At 36.7% G+C, this 20,574-nt stretch overlaps 1 protein-coding gene across 1 annotated transcript in view; it reads left to right on the forward strand.

Moving 5' to 3' along the window:
- LOC125844869 (immune-associated nucleotide-binding protein 9-like) overlaps positions 1 to 20,574 on the forward strand; it is a 947,253-nt gene that overhangs the window by 788,570 nt on the left and 138,109 nt on the right. The gene's annotated exons all lie outside the window — the stretch shown is intronic.

A 20,574-nucleotide genomic window follows, 5' to 3' on the forward strand; every position in this document is an offset into this window, starting at 1 on the left:
CCCCCCCCCCCCGAACCTTTTAAAAGTGAAATATTTAGCCCCCTACAAACTCACGCCCAAATTTGTATTAGGTAGTAGTCAACACGCGCTGCCACGAAATATTATCCTTTTTTTATTTAAAAAAATTAATTATTCATTTATATTTAACTTTTTTTTGTTTTATATTTTCATCTTCTCCTTTTCTCTTTCCTTTCCATTCCTCCATTTCTTTTTCTTTGGAGGCTTCTGCAAATTTGATGACTACCACTCTTCAACCTTAATCAAAATTATACTTGCCTGCCGGTAAAGGTACCAGACTTGTGGAGAGATTAGTATTGATTTAGATTTAATAATGTTGATATGAGAAACTCAATTGATGTTTACAACAATTTCAATAAATGGGTCTTCTTCATCAAAGGGTTTGTTACCCAATGATTTCTTTAATGAATTCTTCTCCATTAATTGAATATATTACTTTGTGAACTCCTCCATTAATGACTTAAAGTTCGATTCTTCTAACTTTCAATTTTGATTTTGAGCTACCAACAAATTTTCAAAGTGATGAAAAGTGGAGATATGATGAAAAGTATGTGATTTGAATTGACTTAGTGATGAAAAGTTGGTGAGGGCGGTGACCTGGTGGTCGAGGTGAGCCATCGTCGGTGTTCGAATCTGATGAAGATTAAAGGGAAAAGATAAAAGAAGGTAAAAAAATAAAAGGAAACATAATATTTTTTTAAAAAGAAAATGTAGAATATTAATATGAAATAAATTATATATTTATAAAGTTAATATTTTAATTATATCTTTATCTCTCACTCTCCCAAAGAGAGTGAACTACACCTTTTTTACCACATCAGAATTTAGGGAGAAAATAATTCCACTTTAAAATAGTCCAACGGGGTAATAGGACCCCCGTGAAGTATGAGTGTGTAGTTGAGAATCCGGCTATAGATTGGGGGGGCTTTGACCATTTTCTCTTCAAAATTATCCATTTCATTTTATAGTTAAAGTAGTGAAGACATCAACATCTAATGTATATGATATATACCTTAGTCTGATTATATATCACTTTACGAAAATAAAGTGATTTTTCTATTTGATTCATGCTTTAGTTTGACTCGATGGAGAAGACTTTTGAATTTTGATTGGATATGAGAGAAGGTGTCGAAAAAAACATGGAAAATTATGTACTGATTTTGTATTTCTTTTTTAGTTTATATAGTGTTATGATTAAAGTCTTAATAAGGATGTGTGTGTGTGTGTTTTTTTCTTCTATGTTTATTTTTTTATATTTCTCTATTAGTCTTCTTTAATTTAATTTTCTATAAATTATTATCATAACATTTAGTTGAGATTGTTGCATTTTAGTACTCATTACAGGCATGTTTTCATTGAATTTTAATTGTCCTAACAAATTTATGATATATTGCATGAGACACACGTGTGTTGCACGTATCCAGAAACTAGTTAGTGAAAACAAGAGAAATTGTGTCTTTGGATTAAGGAAAATATTTCATATAGTATTAATGGGAAGGAAGTAAAGGATTATGATTGTACTAACTATAATAACACTTTTCTTTTACATAGTTATAGTATCTGAATGCAATATGTGATAATAAAGAACATAGTGAAAGTAAGGATTTTTATAAGATTTGATTTGGAAGTAGATTTTATTTTTCATTTCGTAAATATCAATAGATCTTGTTATTTCATTGCAAAAGTAAGAAGTCAACTAACCAAATTGTTTTGCTTTTGAAACGTTCAGAGTGAAATGGTTCCGGCAAGAGTTTGATTATTGTGATTTAATGCATTTTTATGCTTATGTTTGACCTACTTGTGAACCGTGATTGATTCTCTTGTTGCTTGTGATTGATCTATTTGACGGTGAGATTGACTTATTACTTGATACATATTGTTGGTTGTTGAATTGTGACTATTGGACTGTGATTATTCAACCTTGTGAGTTGTGTATTGTAGAACTATTACCTTGTTGTTTGTAGTCACTCCTTGCTTCTACACTTGTGTAGGTTCCGAACCTGGTATCATGTGATTGAGCTTCTACTTTTGAGGCTTGACAAAGAACTATTGAGAGGTAGTTGTTTGTCATCCCGGCGGGCCTTATAGTTCTTCTTTTTATGCTTTGTTCTATTTGAGAGTCAGAGACTTGAGACTTGTACTTATTTCTTAATTCCACACTTAATGTATATTTTTGTTTATATTGATATATGTTTGAAGATATTTGAAAATAAGAATACATATCTCCATGCAAATAGACTACAATAGTAGCTACAGATAAAGTCATAAGAAATTTCCATATGAGATGAATATGTAATTAGTGTTACTATAGAAAATATAACTCTACTTTAGATTAACTTCAATATATATATATATATATATATATTGATAATATAAAATATGTCTTACACTATCACCTTAAAATACAAAAAACATTATACTAAAATAGACCCATAAGAATACACAATCTAATCGTTCCTACAACAACAATACTAACGTAGGTCGTGGTGGTAGAGGTGATCTCTTTAAAGTACACTGCAGTCTCTGTCACTTGTAGGTCTGCAGGAGTTGGTGTGCGGCTCTCAGACAATGTGGCAGAGTCGTTGGCCAATAGCATGGCTTCTAAGGTTGTCTCTATCATTTATAAGGTTCCTTTCAATAGACACAACCTCAATTTTTGCATTCTTGAAATATTCAAGAACACAAGCAAAAACCATCTTTTCGAGAAGTAACTTCCTCAAGAGCAATAGGGACTTGATAGAGCTATATGTGTCTTAGTTGTGTTAGGATTCATACTTTAGTGCTTATCATTGTAGATCTTTTGCTGTGTTAAAAAGGAATTAGATCATTGTTTGTTTCAAGTCAAGAAGTCTAAATCAGTTAGAGTTAATTGGTTTCGTGGGCAACAGAGTTGTTTTTTAGTTGAAGTCTAAATCATCTATAGTTAGGTGGTTTAGTGGGCAATAGAGTTATTGCTTAGTTCTTTCTTTGTAGTAGAATTGCTACACTGAGGGGGAAGGGATTTAGAGTAAAATTCCTAGGTTACAAGAGTCTGTAATCTGAATCGTCGCTCCTTTTAGAGTTAAATGGAGTTGGGTTGAAATTCTGTGAGTACAGGTCATGGTTTTCACTGCCCTTGAGCAAGGGGGTTTCCACGTAAACTGCTTGTGTTGTTTATTACTATTCTTACTTTGTCAGGAGACCTGGTCCATTGACTGATAGTGGACGCATACATCTTAACAATTGGTATCAGAGCAGGGGTTTTCTAGCTGGTTAACACTAAAAGAGATTCATGTGGAAAGATGGTTGCTCCACTGAACTTAGAAGAAGGACAATCATCGACTTGGCCACCTCACTTCAATGGCCAATTCTACAGCTAGTGGAAGATGAGGATGCACGACTTTTTAATGGCGGAAGACAGTGAGTTGTAGGACATAGTGCTGAATGAACCCTTTGTCCCTATATTGGAAGTGAAGGATGGAGAAATCATAAGAGTCACTCCAAAGACTCGTCAACAGTACAATGAAGCTGACAGGAAGAATATTGAGAAGAATTACAAAGCCAAGAAATTGTTGGTGTGTCGTATAGGTGCTGAAGAGTACAATCGCATCTTTGCTTGTGAATCAGCGAAAGAAATTTGGGATTGCCTCAAGACTGCTCATGAGGGAATAGAGCAAGTGAAGGAGTCGAAGGTAGACATGTTGACTACCCAGTATGAGAACTTCACTATGAAAGAGGAATAACCAATCCATGACATGCATACAAGATTCTCCTCCATCACTAATGAGCTACGCTATTTGGGATAGCCTGTTCACCCAAGTAAACAAGTTAAGAAGATTCTTTGAATTCTTCCTAAGTCATGGGCAAGCAAGGTCAATGTCATTACTGAAGCTACGGACCTGAAGGTGCTAGCAATGGATGCTCTGATTAGAAATCATCAAAATCATGAGATAAACAGAAATCAAGCAGCATCAAAGAAGGAGGTAAAGAAGGACAAGTCACTAGCTCTTAAGGTGACATCAGGTGATACTTCCAATGAAGAGGAGGACATGGCATACCTCACTAGGAGATTTTAGAAAATAGTGAGGAAACATGGAGGTTTTTAGAAAGGAGGGAACTCCAGCAGAGCTGCAAACGCAAGCGACCTGTGCCACAACTATGGAATGCCAGGGCACTTCATCATAGATTGCCCCATGCATAAGGTCGAACACAAAGACAACCTAAGGCCTGGAGTAGACTAAGACAATAGAATGGATTCAATCCCCGATAAGAAAAGAATAAAAGTTGTTGTTGACTATGTTGTGAAGAAGGCTCTTGCTGTCTAGGGTGATTCCTCAAGTGATTCAGAAGAGTCAGAACATCCTGAAGATGCATCTATGCTTGCAGTTAAAGACGATGAAGATGTGTTTGATACCATGTTTGTCTTTATGGAAAAATCTGATGATGAAGAAGTTGAGGAAGAGGTAACCCTTTTTGACCTTAAACAAAACTTGCATGCTTACTCTGTTAGAAAGTTGAAGAATCTAGCAGTTGTTCTTATTGACTTTATTACTGAGTTAACATCTGAAAAGGACTTCATGAAGAAAACGTACCCTTGGTGGATCATACGTATGTTGTGGAAGAACAATTGACAGTTCTGGAGACTGAAAATCTAAAACTTAGGGAAAAACTAAAGATGTTGAGTGAGAAATATGGCAGAGGAAAGGGAGAGACCAGTAGCTTGCAAATAGAGCTAGAAACTAGCTTGAATACTATTGAAACCAGACTTGCAATGGCCTTGGACAAAAATGATCAGATGGAAAGGGACCTAGTTTGTCTTAGTGAAGAACTGACAAAATCTCTGAAATGGACTAATTACTCAAAATTACTTTCAAATATTACCAGTCAGGGTCAAAGTAACGGGAAAGGTGTAGGAAGTTTGAACATAAGTCCTCCCTATAATCCTCATAGCAAGTATGTGTCTGTGTCTGATAATCTGCTATGTTTTCATTATGGTTACAATGGTCATCTGAAAAAGGATTGTCCACCTTGGAAAAGCTCTCAAGAAAAACTTTCCAGACAAAAAGGCACACAGAACAAGGGACTTGCTCCTATTTCTAGATCTTCTAACATGAGAAAGAGTATTCTGCTTCATTGGACAAAAAGTTCTCTTATTATGCCTTTATCCTCTCACTGGGGACTCAGACTGAAATGGGTTCCCAAATCTAATAGGTAATATTTGTTGCTGGGGGTTGAAGGAAGTAGCAATCAATGTTGGTTTATGGACAATGGATGTTCAAAGCATATGACTGGAAAGATTGAAAATTTCTCTCACTCAAGGCACTTCAAGGTGGAGGTGTCTCTTTTGGCAATGGAAAGAATAGGTATATTCTTGGTGTTGAAAGAATTGGAAAATCGGTTTAACACACTATTGAGAATGTCTACTATGTGAATGGTTTGAAATATAGTCTTCTCAGTGTATATCAAATATGTGATAAAGGCAATGAGGTTAAATTTCTATGAGAAAAGTGCATTGTTACTAACTTGACAACAAAAAAAGTGATTCTAATGGCTAGAAGGCGCAAGAATATGTATGTGGCTGACTTGGATACTGGTAAAGGAGATGATCTAACCTGTTTGAGTGCCCAAAGTGAAAATGCTAACTTGTGGCACAAAAGACTTGATCATGTGAGCTCCTCTTTGTTAAACAAACTTGTATCCAGGGACCTTGTTCATGGCTTACCAAAACTGAAATTCAGTGATGAAAAGGTGTGTGATGTGTGTGTCAAAGGGAAACAGACCAGATCATTATTCGAATCAAAGAAGCAAGTGAGTTCATCAAGACCTCTCGATCTAATTCATATGGATCTATGTGGGCCTGTGAAAATGCAAAGTAGAGGTAGAAAGAAGTATATTATGGTGGTTGTGGATGATTATTTAGGTTCACTTTATGTTTCTTAAGTTCAAGGATGATACATATGATGTGTTGATGATTTTTTTCAAAATGATTTAGACAAAGCTGAACTGCAAGATTGCAGGGATTAGGTCTGATCATGGAACTGAGTTTGAAAATGCAAAGTTTAACTATTTTTGTGTTGAAAAAGGAATTCATCATAACTTCTCAGCTCCTAGAACACCACAGCAAAATGGTGTTCTTGAAAGGAAGAACAGAACTCTGGTTGATATTGCCAGAACCATGCTCATAGACTCAAATCTTCGCAAGAACTTTTGAGCTGAAGCAGTCAACACTGCTTGTTATGTGACCAACAAGTATTTGATTGGGTCTCTATTGAACAAAACTCCTTATGAGCTACTCAACAACATAAAGCCTAAACTGAGTTATCTAAGGGCTTTTGGGAGCAAATGTTTTATGTTGAACAATGGGAAGGATGATCTAGGAAAATTCGATCCCAAGTGATGAAGGAGTTTTTGTAGGTTATTCCTCTTCAAGTTAAGCTTAGAGAGTTTAAATAAGAGAACATTGTGAATTGAAGAAAGTGTTCATGTGATTTTTGATGAAACTGGTGATCTCACAAATCTAAAGAACAAGGATGATGATGAGCTAGAAGAACTTCTTCAGATTCAGAGAGATGGGGTGAATGAGTCACAATCTGAAGGAAGTCAAAATCCTACTAGTGTTGAACCTGTTCCAACTGAAGAAGTCAGTAAAGATGATGAGCCTAATAAGGGACTTGGTTTATCTGACAATGTTGAACCTGAGAACTCACCTCAACCTGGGAATGATGATTCTGAAGATGAAGTTGAGCAAGCTAATCAACCTCAACCCCTGAATGCTAAGTCATAGTGGAAACGTCAATCGTCTCATCCTCTTAATAACCGCATTTCTCCATTGAATTTTGGAGTGCATACCAGATCTAAAACTAGAAATCTGGTGGCATTCTCAGCATTCATATCTAATGTTGAGCCCAAAAACATCAAGGAAGCCTTGAAAGATGTTGATTGGGTAAATTCAATACAAGAGGAACTTTATCAATTTGAGCGGAGTAAAGTGTGGCACCTGGTACCTAGGGCCCTGAAAGAACTGTAATAGAGACCAGATGGGTGTTCGAAAACAAGTTTGATGAGAATGGTATCATCACAAGAAACAAATCAAGGCTGGTGGTTCAGGGATATAATCAAGAAGAAGGCATTGACTATGATGAAGCATTTGCTCTTGTGGCTAGAATGGAAGCTATCAGAATTCTGATTGCTTTTGCAGCTTTCATGGAATTTAAGTTGTTCCAAATGGATGTAAAAAATGCCTTTTTGAATGGCTACTTGAAGGAAGAAGTTTATGTTGTTAAGCAACCCCCAGTTTTTAAGGATGTTGATTATCCAAACCATGTGCTTAAATTGGATAAGTGGTTTCAAAAGAGGAAAAATAAACAACACTCTTTTCTTAAAGACAAGAGGCAAGGAACTGCTCATTATTCAAGTGTGTTGAGAATATTTTCTTTGGAGAAACTTCTGAGGTCTTGTGTGAGGAATTTGCTTCACTAATGGGAAGTGAATTTGAAATAAGTATGATGGGGGAATTGAGATTTTTCCTGGGGTTACAATCAAGCAAACTGAAAGTGGTACCTCAATATTTCAAGAAAAGTACATAAAGGAGCTGCTGAAGAAATTTCAAATGATAAATGCTAAGCCCATTGATACTCCCATGGGTACAAACTCAAAATTGGGAGTAGATAACTCTGGTCTTATGGTGAATGAAACTATTATAGAGGGATTATTAGATCATTGTTGTACTTGACAACAAGTAGGCCTGACATTGTGTTTAGTGTAGGTATGTGTGATTGTGTTTAGTGTAGGTATGTGTGATTATGTTTAGTGTAGGTATGTGTGCTAGATTTCAAGCTTGTCCCAAGGAGTCGCATTTGAAGGCAGCCAAGCGAATTCTAAGGTATCTAAAGAAGACAGGGGCTTGGTCCTATTCTATCCAGCAGGAGACTTCTTTAAACTGGTGGGATATGTAGATGCATATTATGCAGGGTGTCAAGTGCATATAAAGGGCACCTCAGGAATGACTCACTTTCTAGGATTTTCACTCATATCCTGGGAAACTAAGAAACAAAATTCGGTGGCTCTCTCTACAGTTGAATCAGAATATTTAGCAGTGCATCTTGTTGTGCCAGTTACTGTGGATAAAACAACAACTTGATGACTTTAGAGTACTTACTCACACCATTCCACTCTTGTGTGATAATACAAGTGTTCTCAATATTGGGAAGAATCAAGTTCAGATTAAAAGGACAAATCACATTGATGTGCCACATCACGTTCTGAGAGACAATGTAGAAAAATGGAACATTTGTATGCAATATTGTAGGATTGAAGATCAAATTGCTGACATTTTCACTAAAGCTCTGAGCAAGGATCAATTAAAGAGTAACAGATTGAAGTTGGGAATGATGAAAATAGACTGAGCTGATTTATCCAAAGCATCCAACCATCATTGGCTATGATTAAAGGTAGGTATCCTTGTTATATGTAATGATTTGTCTTAGTAAGATCAATCGTGTACCTTTTGCAGGTATACACTAATAAGGAATTGCAGGAATAAAGAAAGGTCATAACAATTCAAAGATCAACATTCTCAAAATTGCAGATAGGGACCTGGTCCTATCTAAAGGTTAGAACTCTTTATATTATTTTTGAACTTATAATGAGAACCGTTGTGACCTCGACGTGTTAGTCATTGATCATTTTGACCGTTGTCACATCACTTTAAGTCCAAGCGACGCATCAAATCAAAGGGACCTGACACACCCTTTCATTTCCTTATATACTCCTTCCCTCATCTTTTCTTTCCATAGTTTTCAAACTCTTTTTCCTATATTCTCAGAAAACCCTGATCTCTTTCTCTCACGTTCTTCTTTGTTTCTCCCCTCAAATATGTCTCCGTCACAATTTTCATCTCAAAGAATGATGGACTCCCTGAATGAAATAGACCCAGTAGCCTTCTACACTTCTTCTTGTGTTGCCTTTCCAAAAAAAATGTCAACCATTCATCCAGTTGACATTCCTGAATCCTGTCCTCCTACTCTAGAATCTCCTCTGGATTTAAATGATCCAGCACCTTCATCTCAACATGGTCCTCCTCCATCTGTATTGTCTGATTTTTGTTTGAAGCAGATCTTCTAGAGAATAGGTACTTTGAATCTAATATTCTGGCTGCAAGTGAGAATCTAGTGGTGGAAATTTTACAAAAATGAGAGAAGGAGTGAGAACTGAGGAAGGAAGTAGATTTGAAGAGGATCTCCTTGAGAGTATTGAGCCTATGTTCAACAGAACTCCTAAATTTAGACTTCCACCCTCCACTAACACTGAGGATGATGAAGAGCAATGCTCCTCTACACTGGGCCATATAGAGAAGAATGGTCCCTATCACTAACAAAGGAAATAAGAAAGTTATAGAGGAGACACCAACAAAGAAACCCTCTACCAGGGGTGCCACTCAAAAACTTATGAGTGATGCAATAAATTCAAGGAAGGCCAGTACTATTGAGATTAGAAGGAGAAGAGAAGATCGTGATTCCTGTTGAGGGGGTTGTTGATGTTTCAAATGAACAATTAGAAAGTGATACTGTGTCGGAGAACATCATCTCCGCAATATAAAAGAGAAAGAAGGCGGAACAAGAAAAGAAAAAAGGGAAACCAAAGTCTAAGAAATCATCAGCAAAAGGGGTGACTAGTTCGAAGAAGAGGGAAAACAAGGAACCAGTGAAGAAAATATTGAAGGAGAGATCCAAAAGGAGAAGAGAAGTGTTGCTTGACTCTGAGGAACACATAGTAGAATCTGAGTCCTGCAAAGGGACCAGGTTCCAAAAGGAAGAAAATGAAATATTAAAAGAAGGTAGCGAAGAAGGAAATAGTTGACAATCTAAGACTGCTGAAAGTCTTGAGTGGAAGAGTGTTTGATCATGAGATCATCACAAAGCCTGGTTTGAGCACCTTGGCTGATGCTGTTGAAATTCAATCATGGACTCACCTATTCATAACCCAGTCTCCTGTAATACATGAGGAATATGTGATGGAATTCTACTACAATGTTGAGTTCATTGAGGATGGAAGCCTCAACACGCAGGTTGGGGACAAAGCATTTCATTTGAATGAGGAAAGATTGGGTGAAATTCTGAACGTGCCTAGGGAAGGTATCCGATTCGTGGTTGGACGACCATGTACCAGGAACTTTGCAAAAGAGTGTGGCAAGCTTTCACAGATGAACTGTGTAGGCATCTCAAAGAAACTTCTAAATGGAGATTATCAAGTGTTGTTTGAGTTTGTCAATAAAGTGCTCCTCCCAAGGTCTGAGAAGAGAACAATTGCTTCTTCTGCTGACTTGTTTCTAATGGAGGCACTTAGGAAGTTTGATCTCTTAAATCTTCTAGCCCTCATAGTTGAACACATGCACAAGACAATGATAGAGCAGAAAGGAAAACATGGCATGGGGTATGGATACTTCCTAACCAAAGTATTCCAACACATGGGGGTTCCACTGGGATCATGTACAATAGGGACAGTGAAACGGTCCTTCTCCATGAACACTCTTGTAAAGTGTGAGTGTGTGGAAGGAAGAACAGGACATTTGAGCAAACTGTCTGGGTTGGTAGTTGAACTGAGTCAACTAAAGCACGAGTTGGAGGAGATGACATCCTTGGTAAGTCAAAAGGAAGCAGAGATCGCATTACTAAAGGCACAGATGGAGAGGCCAGGTTCAGCTGAAGTTTCTAAGTTGAAAGCCAAGAATGAAGCACTTCTGGCTCAAATTTCTGAACTTAAGGAGAAACTGATCAAATTAAATGATGCTTCAAATGATCGTCTCTCTCTTGTCATCCAATCCCTTACCCAAAAACTTTCCTCCTCCTAGTCCCTACCCAGTCCTCCCTTGTCCTCTTTTTCATACCTTGTTTTTGTGTGGGAAGTGTCCCGGGGTTCTCTTAGAAGTTTGGTTATGATGTATTGATTGTTTTCTCTTTTGCAATGAAATAGATCTCCGCGTTGATATTGATCATTCTTATTTCTCTACTTTTCTGTTATGCTAAGGTGAGAAGGTTAATAGGGGGAAGGTTTCATGTTTGTTTGTCATCATCAAAAAAGGGGAAAATGTTATTTTTAGTTTTGATGATTTGACAAAAAAAAGGGATCTGATAAGAGGACCTGATCCCATGGTGTTAACATGCGAGAAAGGGACAGTTGGAAAAAGTACACTGCAGTCTCTGACACCTGTAGGTCTGCAGGAGTTGGTGCGCGTCTCTTGAACGGTGTAGCAGAGTCATTGGCTAATAGCACGGTTTCTAAGTTTGTGTCTATCATTTATAAGGTTCCTTCCAATAGACACAACCTCAATTTTTGCATTCCTGAAATATTCAAGAACACAAGCCAAAACCATCTTTTTGAGAAGTATCTTCTTCAAGAGCAACAGGGACCTGATAGAGCTATTTGTGTCTTTATTGTCTTAGGATTTATACTTAAGTGCTTATCATTGTAGATTTATTCATGTGTTATAAAGGAATTATATCATTGTTCGTTTCAAGTCAAGAAGTCTAAATCAGTTAGAGTTAATTGGTTTAGTGGGCAACAGAGTTGTTGCTTAGTTGAAGTCTAAATCATCTAGAGTTAGGTGGTTTAGTGGGAAATAGAGTTATTTCTTAGTTCTTTCTTTGTAGTAGAGTTGCTACACTGAGGGGGAAGGGATTTAAAGTTAAATTCCTAGGTTACAAGAGTCTGTAATCTGAATCATCGCTCTTTTCACAGTTAAATGGAGTTGGGTTGAAATCATGTGAGTACCGATCGTGATTTTCACTGCCCTTGAGCAAGGGGGTTTTCACATAACTGCTTGTGTTTCTTACTTTATTACTTGTGATGTTTGTTACTGCTCTTACTATGTCAAGGGACCTGGTCCATTGACTGATAGTGGACGCATACATCTTAACACTTGGCAATCCACCGACAGGCGACAAAAGTGTCAAATTTGTAATGGCCATAACCACACTGCCCCAAATTGCTTCCAACGCTACAGCTAAACACGAATCATGTAGCTTATCTATCACATTCAACTCCAATTGTAGTATCTCAACAATGGTTCCCTGACACTGGAGTGACGTACCACATCAGCCCTGATCTCACCACATTTCATCAGATTGAGGATTATAAAGGACCTGATCATGTTCATGTTGGTAATGCTAATAGCATCCCCATTCATCACACTGGTAATGCCACTTTTCCTTCCTCTATTCTCTTTCGTCTAAATAACGGTAATGGTAATAGCATCCCCATTCATCACATTGGTAATGCCACCCTTCCTTCCTCTCTTCTCTTTCATCTAAATAACATTCTTCATGTTCCCTTGATCACTAAATGCTTATTCTCCGTCCAATGTTTTTCTCATGATAATAATGTTTTCTTTGAATTTTATCCCTTCCATTTTTTGTTGTGAAGGATCAAGCTTCCAACATACCAGCTCTTTCAAGCAAGAGTGATGTGGGACTCTACACTCTCTAACCGTCTTCTACTTCCAAGTCTACTTCACCCTCGATTCTTTGTTCTATCAAGGCGTCTCCCTCTTTTTGGCACCTTCATCTAGGACATCCTCATCAACCAATTCTTCATTAAGTTATTAGGACACATAAATTGCCATGAACTAGTTTTAGTTTTCATTCTATTTGTAGTTCTTGTCAACTCAACAAATCGCAACAATTGTCTTTACCTCTGAGCATTAATAAAAGCTTCTTCTATCTTCCAATTGTTATATTTCGATGTTTGAGCTTCGGCCCCATTCTTTCATCTCAAGGACACAAATGTTTTCTATTATTGTTGATGATTACATAAGATATTGTTGGGTTTCCTCTTTCTCAAAAAACTGATGTTTTGCGAATATTTAATTAGTTTTGCACCCTTATTGAAAGACAATATAATACCAAAATTAAAGCTATCCAATCCAATTGGGGCTGGGACTTCCGATCCCCATAACTTGTCCTTGCTCGACTTGGCATCGCTCATTGAGTCTTTTGCCCTCATACTCACGAGCAACGACGCAGAGTTGAATGAAAGCATTGTGATGTAGTCGAAACTGGCCTTAGCGTTCATGCTCATAGTTTGGTTCCCTTTTGCTTTCGGCAATACGCACTTGAGTCTGCTATTTTTTTTTATTAATCATCTTCCTTCAGTCACAACTCATAATCTCTCGCCATATGAACTAGTCCATCATTCCAAACCCGATTATTCTTTTCTTAAGGTCTTCGAATGTCTATGCTTTCCTTACCTCTGACCTTACAACAAACACAAGTTTGATTTCCAAAGCAAACCTTGTGCGTTTCTTGGATATAGCCCAACTCACCTAGGGTATCGTTGTTTGGATCAATCCAGTGGATTTGTCTATGTTTCCTGACATATTCGCTTTGATGAATAAAATTTTCCATTCGCCAAGTCATCCATCATTTGCCCTGTACCAAATTAGTTTCTGTCTAGCACGCATCAGGCTTCCCTTCCAGTTTGTATGCCTCCATATAGAGTCATTTATCAATCTTCTTCTATCAGATATGTTCCTCCTTTGCCACCCCATCCTACTCAGCCACCCTCACCATCACTAACTTATCCTAACATTAATTTAGGAGACCCTTCTTCTCACTCTTTAAGTCTCGAATGCACTACCAATCCAACTTTCATAGCTACTTCTGTACCTTATTTGGATGCTCCAATCCACAACCAACTTCCCTCTAAGGTGTTCCCAACACCTCTTCCCCTGCTTTACCCTTTGTTGTCGACTTAAGTAGTAACAACATGCTCCCATAATCTTCCCCTACTATGCTGCCTCCGCCAACCTGTATTGATAAGCTCATAGCCCCTCCTCAACGCTCACATCATATGGTTCTTCGAAATATGCACCCGTCCTCAAATTTGGCACTACCTCAGATGTATTACCCCCTCCAACATGTGAGCCATCATGTTTCAGGGAAGCTTCCAAACATAAAGAGTGGTGGGCTGCTATGGCATCTGAAATGGATGCATTAATGTGGAATGACACTTAGTCTTTGGTTCTATATGATTCCTCACTGAAATTCTTGGGTGCAAGTGGGTATTTCGAGTAAAAGAATATTATTCAGGTGCGATAGAGTGCTACAAGGCTCGCTTAGTTGCAAAGGGATTTCATCAACAGGAGGCTCATGACTACTACGAGACATTTACCCCTGTTGTTAAGTCAGGTACCATTGGCATTATTCTCACCTTGGAAGCATTGCACCACTGGGTTTCGCGTCAATTAGATGTGCAAAATGCTTTTCTTCATGTTGAACTGCAAGAAGTCTATATGTCACAACCTTCCAGCTTCATACATCCTCAATATCTGAATAACATTTGAAAGCTTGGGAAATCAATCTACGGTCTCAAACAGGCACCTCAAACATGGTACATGCGCCTTCTTAACTTCCTCCTTATTATCTAGTTCACTACTTCAAAATCATATACATCTTTGTTTATTTATCAAGCTCACAGTGTAGTGGCTTATATATCTTGGTCTACACATATGATATTATAGGTCACCAGAAATAATTCATCCTTGCTGGGAGGCATCATCACCAAACTTGGTGCAGAATTTTCAATTCATGACCTTGGTCCTTTAAGTTTTTTCCTTGGTATTCAAGTCTCTCGTGGATCTTTTGGCATCACCCTCTCTCAGGAGCTGTAAATTACATCTCTTTTTAAAAAATGCTAGTATGCAGAATTGTAAGCCACTTTCAACTCCTGTGGCAGTGAACTCAAAGCTACATATTGGTGATAGTCCCTTGTTCCATGATGCTACGTATATCAAAAAATTGTCGGAGCCTTACAATATGTCACACTTACGTGTCCCAACATTGCCTTTGTCGTCAACAAGGCATGCCAATTTATGCATAATCTCACAAAAAATCAATGACCTGAAAACTACAGTCGACCTGAAAACTACAGTCGAACTGAAAATGCAAGCAAACCAGATCACGTCGATCTGATTATCTACTTGAAAGGTACTGTAACATACTATACATGTAATAAATACTAACTATAGATTGTTTAGCAAACGTAATTAAATTTTGAATGTAACTCCATGAAGACTTGGACCTTGGATATCAGAATTAATGGATCTTTTATTCTATCAAACAGTTTCGCGAAAAAAGCACATACATCAAATCAAATCAATTTTTTGATCATTTAGTCATTTTGGTGTTTTCTTTCTCTTCTTCATTTTGGTGTTTTCTTTTTCGTCCTCTATTTCCATCCAATTCCTCTGTTTTTTCCTCCTCTGCTTCTTCCATTTTTTCATTTGATTGTTGATTTCCATTCTATCCATCAATCTCCATTTGCGCTTCTTCTTCTTATACTTCATTTTGAGGAACTGGTTTTACCATTTTGTTTCGCAGAGAGAATCAAAACAAAAAGAGAAAAGGAGTAAATATTTTAACTTTTGTTTCAAATATGAAGTGACTGAAGAAGATGGTTAAGCACTGAAAATTAATGCTCCATTGAAAAGATAATGATTCTATGGAAACTTGACCTTGAAAATTAAGAGTGGATTAAAGCTCCACTTTCATCTGATCTTTCCACTTTTATCAAAGGACTTAACATCTCTAATTTTATAAATATGTAAAAGAGATGATATCAAACTAAAGTTGAAAGTGAAACAATTTCAAAATTCATATCAAAATGATCACTGAATCTCAGGAACTAGAACAGTTTCGCAAGCAAATCACATATCAAACAGCTCTGCAAAAATAGCACATACGTCTCACAAATCAAGTTTCTGATCTTTAAGTCAGAAATGTAGTAATGTTTATGTAAAGTTTATACAAAAATGAATCTGAAAATTAGTATTGTAACCTATTACCAGCTCCACTTATCAAAATCAAATTCTTTTCCTTCATTTTTTTCTTCATAATCCTCGAATGGTCCTCCTTTATACACTAGTTGTTTTCCTTGTTTAATAGTTCGTCTTCTTCTTTCTTTTTCTTCTTCTTCCTCGTTTTTGCAATTCTCTTCTTCGTATTCAACAATTTCTCCATTTGGATTTTCATCTGTTTGTCCTAGTTGATTCCCTTCAGAAGCTTCCTCTATTTCATTAGATTCTTAATTTCCATTATGTCCATCAACCTCCTTTTGCCTAACTTCTTCTTCATTTTCATCAATTTCTCCATTTGGATTTTCATCTATTTCTTCTAGTTGATTCCCTTCAGCTTGTTCCTCTGTTTCTTCCATATTTTCGTTAGATTCTTGATTTCCATTATGTCCATCAAGCTCCTTTTTCCCAACTTCTTCTTCATTTTCATCAATTCCTCCATTTGGATTTTCATCTGTTTCTCCTAATTGATTCACTCCAGCTTTTTCCTTTATTTCCTCTATATTTTCATCAGATTCTTGATAGTTGATTCGCTCTAGCATTTTCCTCTGTTTTTTTCCATTATTTCATCAGATTCTTCATTTCTATGCTTTGATTCTTGATTTCCATTTTGTCCATCATGCTCTGGTTCTCCTGTAGTTTTTTTTTTTTGCAGAGAGAATCAAAACAGAAAAAGAAAATGAGTAGACTTCGCACTTTTTTGGAATATGAAATGACTGAAGAAGATGGATAACTGCCTTTATATAATAAAACTAATTAGTGAAAAGATTGTTTACTGAAAAAAAAAATGTTTTAAACTTCCATTGCTATATATTTTATAGACGCTTAAATTTTTTCCCTCTAATTCAAAATTAGTGTTTTACTTTTAAGTTTTTCATTTTCCATTGCAAAACCAATGGCAAATATGTATTTTTTTTCGAGGGGTTTATTTGGGTTCATGTGAACTCATGGAAAAAGATGCATAGATGTTTCCGTACTAATACGTGGGAGATTGGTCATCAATGATTTTAAGAGAGGAAGAGGTAGATCGAAGAAATATTGATGAGAAATGATTAGATAGGACATGACATAGTTTCAACTTAGATTGCCCGAATTGATTGAGGGTGCATGTAATCTTTCTTGCAGCCACAATCATTTTTAAAAATATGATAAATTGATAACCCAATTATGAAGCTTACAAAACTTTATAGAAGTTGTGAAATATGAAGCATTAGATTCACTCACGCGTATTCAGGATTTTGGGATGATGGGTGCACTATTATGAAAAGGTGGATCTAATTGTTTTGACATTTAGGTTCTTATTATTGAAAACAGTTAAAATTTTAAAATTATAGGTCCAAATCTGAAATGCTTAATTAATTAAAACACCAAAAGTGCTATCAATAATCACTTAGAGAGGTGTTACCCAATTTTAGAAAGAAAAATAAAATAAAATAGATATAAAATTCAAGTATCTAAGAGGTGCACCCAATCATCGTCGCATTATATGATACTTCGAGTGTGGGTTCACACATATATATTTAACAAAAAAATGAAAAATATAACACTAGTATTTTATGATTTTGGGAGGAGAGCACGGGTTCACATGAATCTGGGGACCCGCTCTGCATACACCTCTGGATTCACTATAGAAACTTAGAGTCTTCCGTAAAATCACGGTTACTAGTTTTATTTTTCTATTATATTGATTATCATATCATATTATATTAAAAGTGAGAAGCTCCTATCTTCAAAGTTGGAATACCATTTTGCCCCTAGTCAAATTAAAATGTTATAAGAAATATAATTAATCAAATATTAAATAGTCCTATAGTATTTTGTGTACTAATAGTAACCTTAAGTTGTAATAAATTTAAATATTATATACATAATTATATTACTATTATTGTTATTATTACTAATCTAAAAGTTGGAAGTTCTAACTATCGTTAATAAGAAATTTTCTTTTTATTAAAAGGAATCAAGAAATATATTTTTATCATCATTATACGGTACAATAAATAATAACAATAAATAAGATAAATAAAGCAATAAAACATTCATAGCATGTATACAAATTAGGAACGTCATTCATGATTATGACAAGACTGTTGAGTTTTTAGCTTGCACTCTTTAATCCTTTCTACTTAATAATTCAAATCAATTCTTTGTGTAGTCCAAATATATTTGAAAATGCTTTTTTGAAATCTTTATTTCTATTATCTTGTATGATGTATGCAAAGTCACTTGTGTAGGGCTTTTCGAGGTTCTATACACCATGTTACACCTAGGGTATACTTTGAGTTGTGACAAACTTGGTATCCAAAGCACAATGTTTATATAAAGGTCCTAGGATTTATCACAAATCGCGTTGGGTAGAGTCTTGTTCATAAGTGTGAAGTGCGCCGCATTTATGAATAGAAGGCTACAAAGCGTTTAGGAGACTCCACTTCTTTAGTCATTCTTAAGTCGTGCAATAGAGTGTAACTCTAAATGTCTCTCTCCTAATCCTTGTCCGATGGTTTTCAGGATATGGCCCCTCGAAGAGCATATGTTAGGAGGAATGTTGGTGAGAATGCGGAACAAGAGGTTCCCCAAGTGCCTGTTGACCCTTTGGCCGAGCAAGTATCTCATAATGAATTTCGAGCCGCATTTCACACATTGGTCCAAGATATGATGACTCGAGCAAATAGATATGGTGTGGCTCCCGTGAACCCCAGGGTGGGTATGACGGCAACAAAGGTGAGGGACTTTACTACGATGAATCCCCCATAGTTCTTTGGTTTTAAATTTAAGGAAGATCCTCAAGAATTCATCGACGAGGTTCACAAGATTGTAGAGATTATAGGTATCACTTCGGTAGAAAAGGTAGAACTGGATGTCGACCAATACAAAGATGTTTCTCATGTTTGTTTTAACCGATGGAAGGGAGAGAGGGAAATTGATGAGGGTCCTCTTGATTGAGAGAAATTAAGGTTGCCTTTCTAGATAGGTTCTTTCCCCTTGAGATGAGGGAGGCAAAGGTGCTTGAATTCATTAATCTTCATCAAGGCAGCATGAATGTCAAAGAATATGCAGTAATGTTTACTCAACTATCGAAATATGTTCCAACTATGATTTCCAATCCAAGGGAAATGATGAGCAAATTTCTGTCGGGTGTTTCCGACTTGGTGGTCAAAGAATTCCTAACTGACATGCTTGTTAGGGACATAGATGTCTCCCACTTGATGATACATGCTCAGTAAATCGAAGGAGAAAAACTTAAGTAGAAGGCTAGGGATTTAAAGAGGTCTAGGATAGACAATGGTTATTTCTCGCATTCGAGGTTAGGTGGAAATGATCGTTCACAAGAGTTTAACAAAGGTAGGGTGTCTAACCCTAAGTTTCAAGGTAATGGTTCTAGTGAGCAAATGGTGTCCAAGTGTCAGAGGTATGAAAAAAGCTAAAAGGGTGAGTTTCTAGCCGGTTCAAACGCATGATATGGCTATGGAAAGAGTGGTCACAATATGAGGGATTGTTCATTGCTTGCTACTAAGGGAATGGATGGTAGGCAAGTTCAACCTAGTGATTCCAATTTGGGTACCCCAAGGTAAAATAGGTTATATGCTCTTCGGGCTCGACAAGATCACGAAGGTTACTCGGATGTGGTAATTGGTAAGTTATGGTCTTTTAGCTTGTGGTTATACATTGATTGATATTGGGTGTTTCATTGATTATGATATGACTCTGTGTATGGTTATTGTGTTGAGGTCGACCTTGAAATCCTTGTGGAAACTTCTTAAGTATTTACTTATATCGATGGTTCTGTGGTTCTTAATACTTGTGTGCTATACTTGGGTTAAGCGAGATGGATTCGAAAAGACTAGTGAGGTTTACTCTCAAGGGGGAGATAGTGTACTTCATGGTTGGTGTGTGTGTGGAACTATTTCAACTAATGAAGGGTTCCTTGCTATGGTTTGGTATGTGAAAGGTCGGAAGCTATGTGATGTCTTAGTATCCCTATCTTATTCCATTATCTTCGGGTCTAGCTTGAGGAATTAGCCCCTCACGTTCACTCTTTAGGATTCTTGGGTTTTTAGTCACTCTTGTGTTTCCTCATGCATGCATGCTCATGAAAATTTGATTTTTGAAGATATGATTTAGCTTGATTTATTGCTACATGATTATGCCATTTGTGTATGATTTTCATGTATGTTTCATGAAAATATGTTTTGAAAGTATGTTTTAGCTTGTAATCAATTTTCCTCTTTGGATGTGTGTATTTTAATGAAATTACACTCATGTTGGGTTGTTGGTTTATCTCCTACTCTATTCTTTCTAGCTTGAGTCCAATTCAAGAATGAACATTTTCAAGGGGAAGATATTGTAACAACTTGGGATTTGGAAAAGGTAAAGTGGGTTGAATGGTCAGGTCCGCAGAGCCCAATCGTGAACCTTTCACGGAGCCTAAACAGCTCATGAAAGGGTTCAAAACCCATGGAGAGGGATAGGGTGGTTGTTTAGGCCTTTCAAATTTTTCCATCTCACATTCATGACCCCCTTCACGAACCATGAAGGGCTAAATGGTCCGTCAAGGCCTCCCATATAGGTCTCTATCACCTTTTTCAGTCAGGGCTATTTTATCATTTCCTATGTGTTTAATACACAATTTATGTCATTTTATCCCCTATTCTAAGCCCTATATAAGTCTTTTAAGTCCTAAACTACCCATTCAAGAAATCACTCTCCTAAATCTGAAATTCCCTCCAAGT

This window comes from Solanum stenotomum, chromosome 11, assembly GCF_019186545.1.
Source record: "Solanum stenotomum isolate F172 chromosome 11, ASM1918654v1, whole genome shotgun sequence".
Classification (NCBI taxonomy): Eukaryota; Viridiplantae; Streptophyta; class Magnoliopsida; order Solanales; family Solanaceae; genus Solanum; species Solanum stenotomum.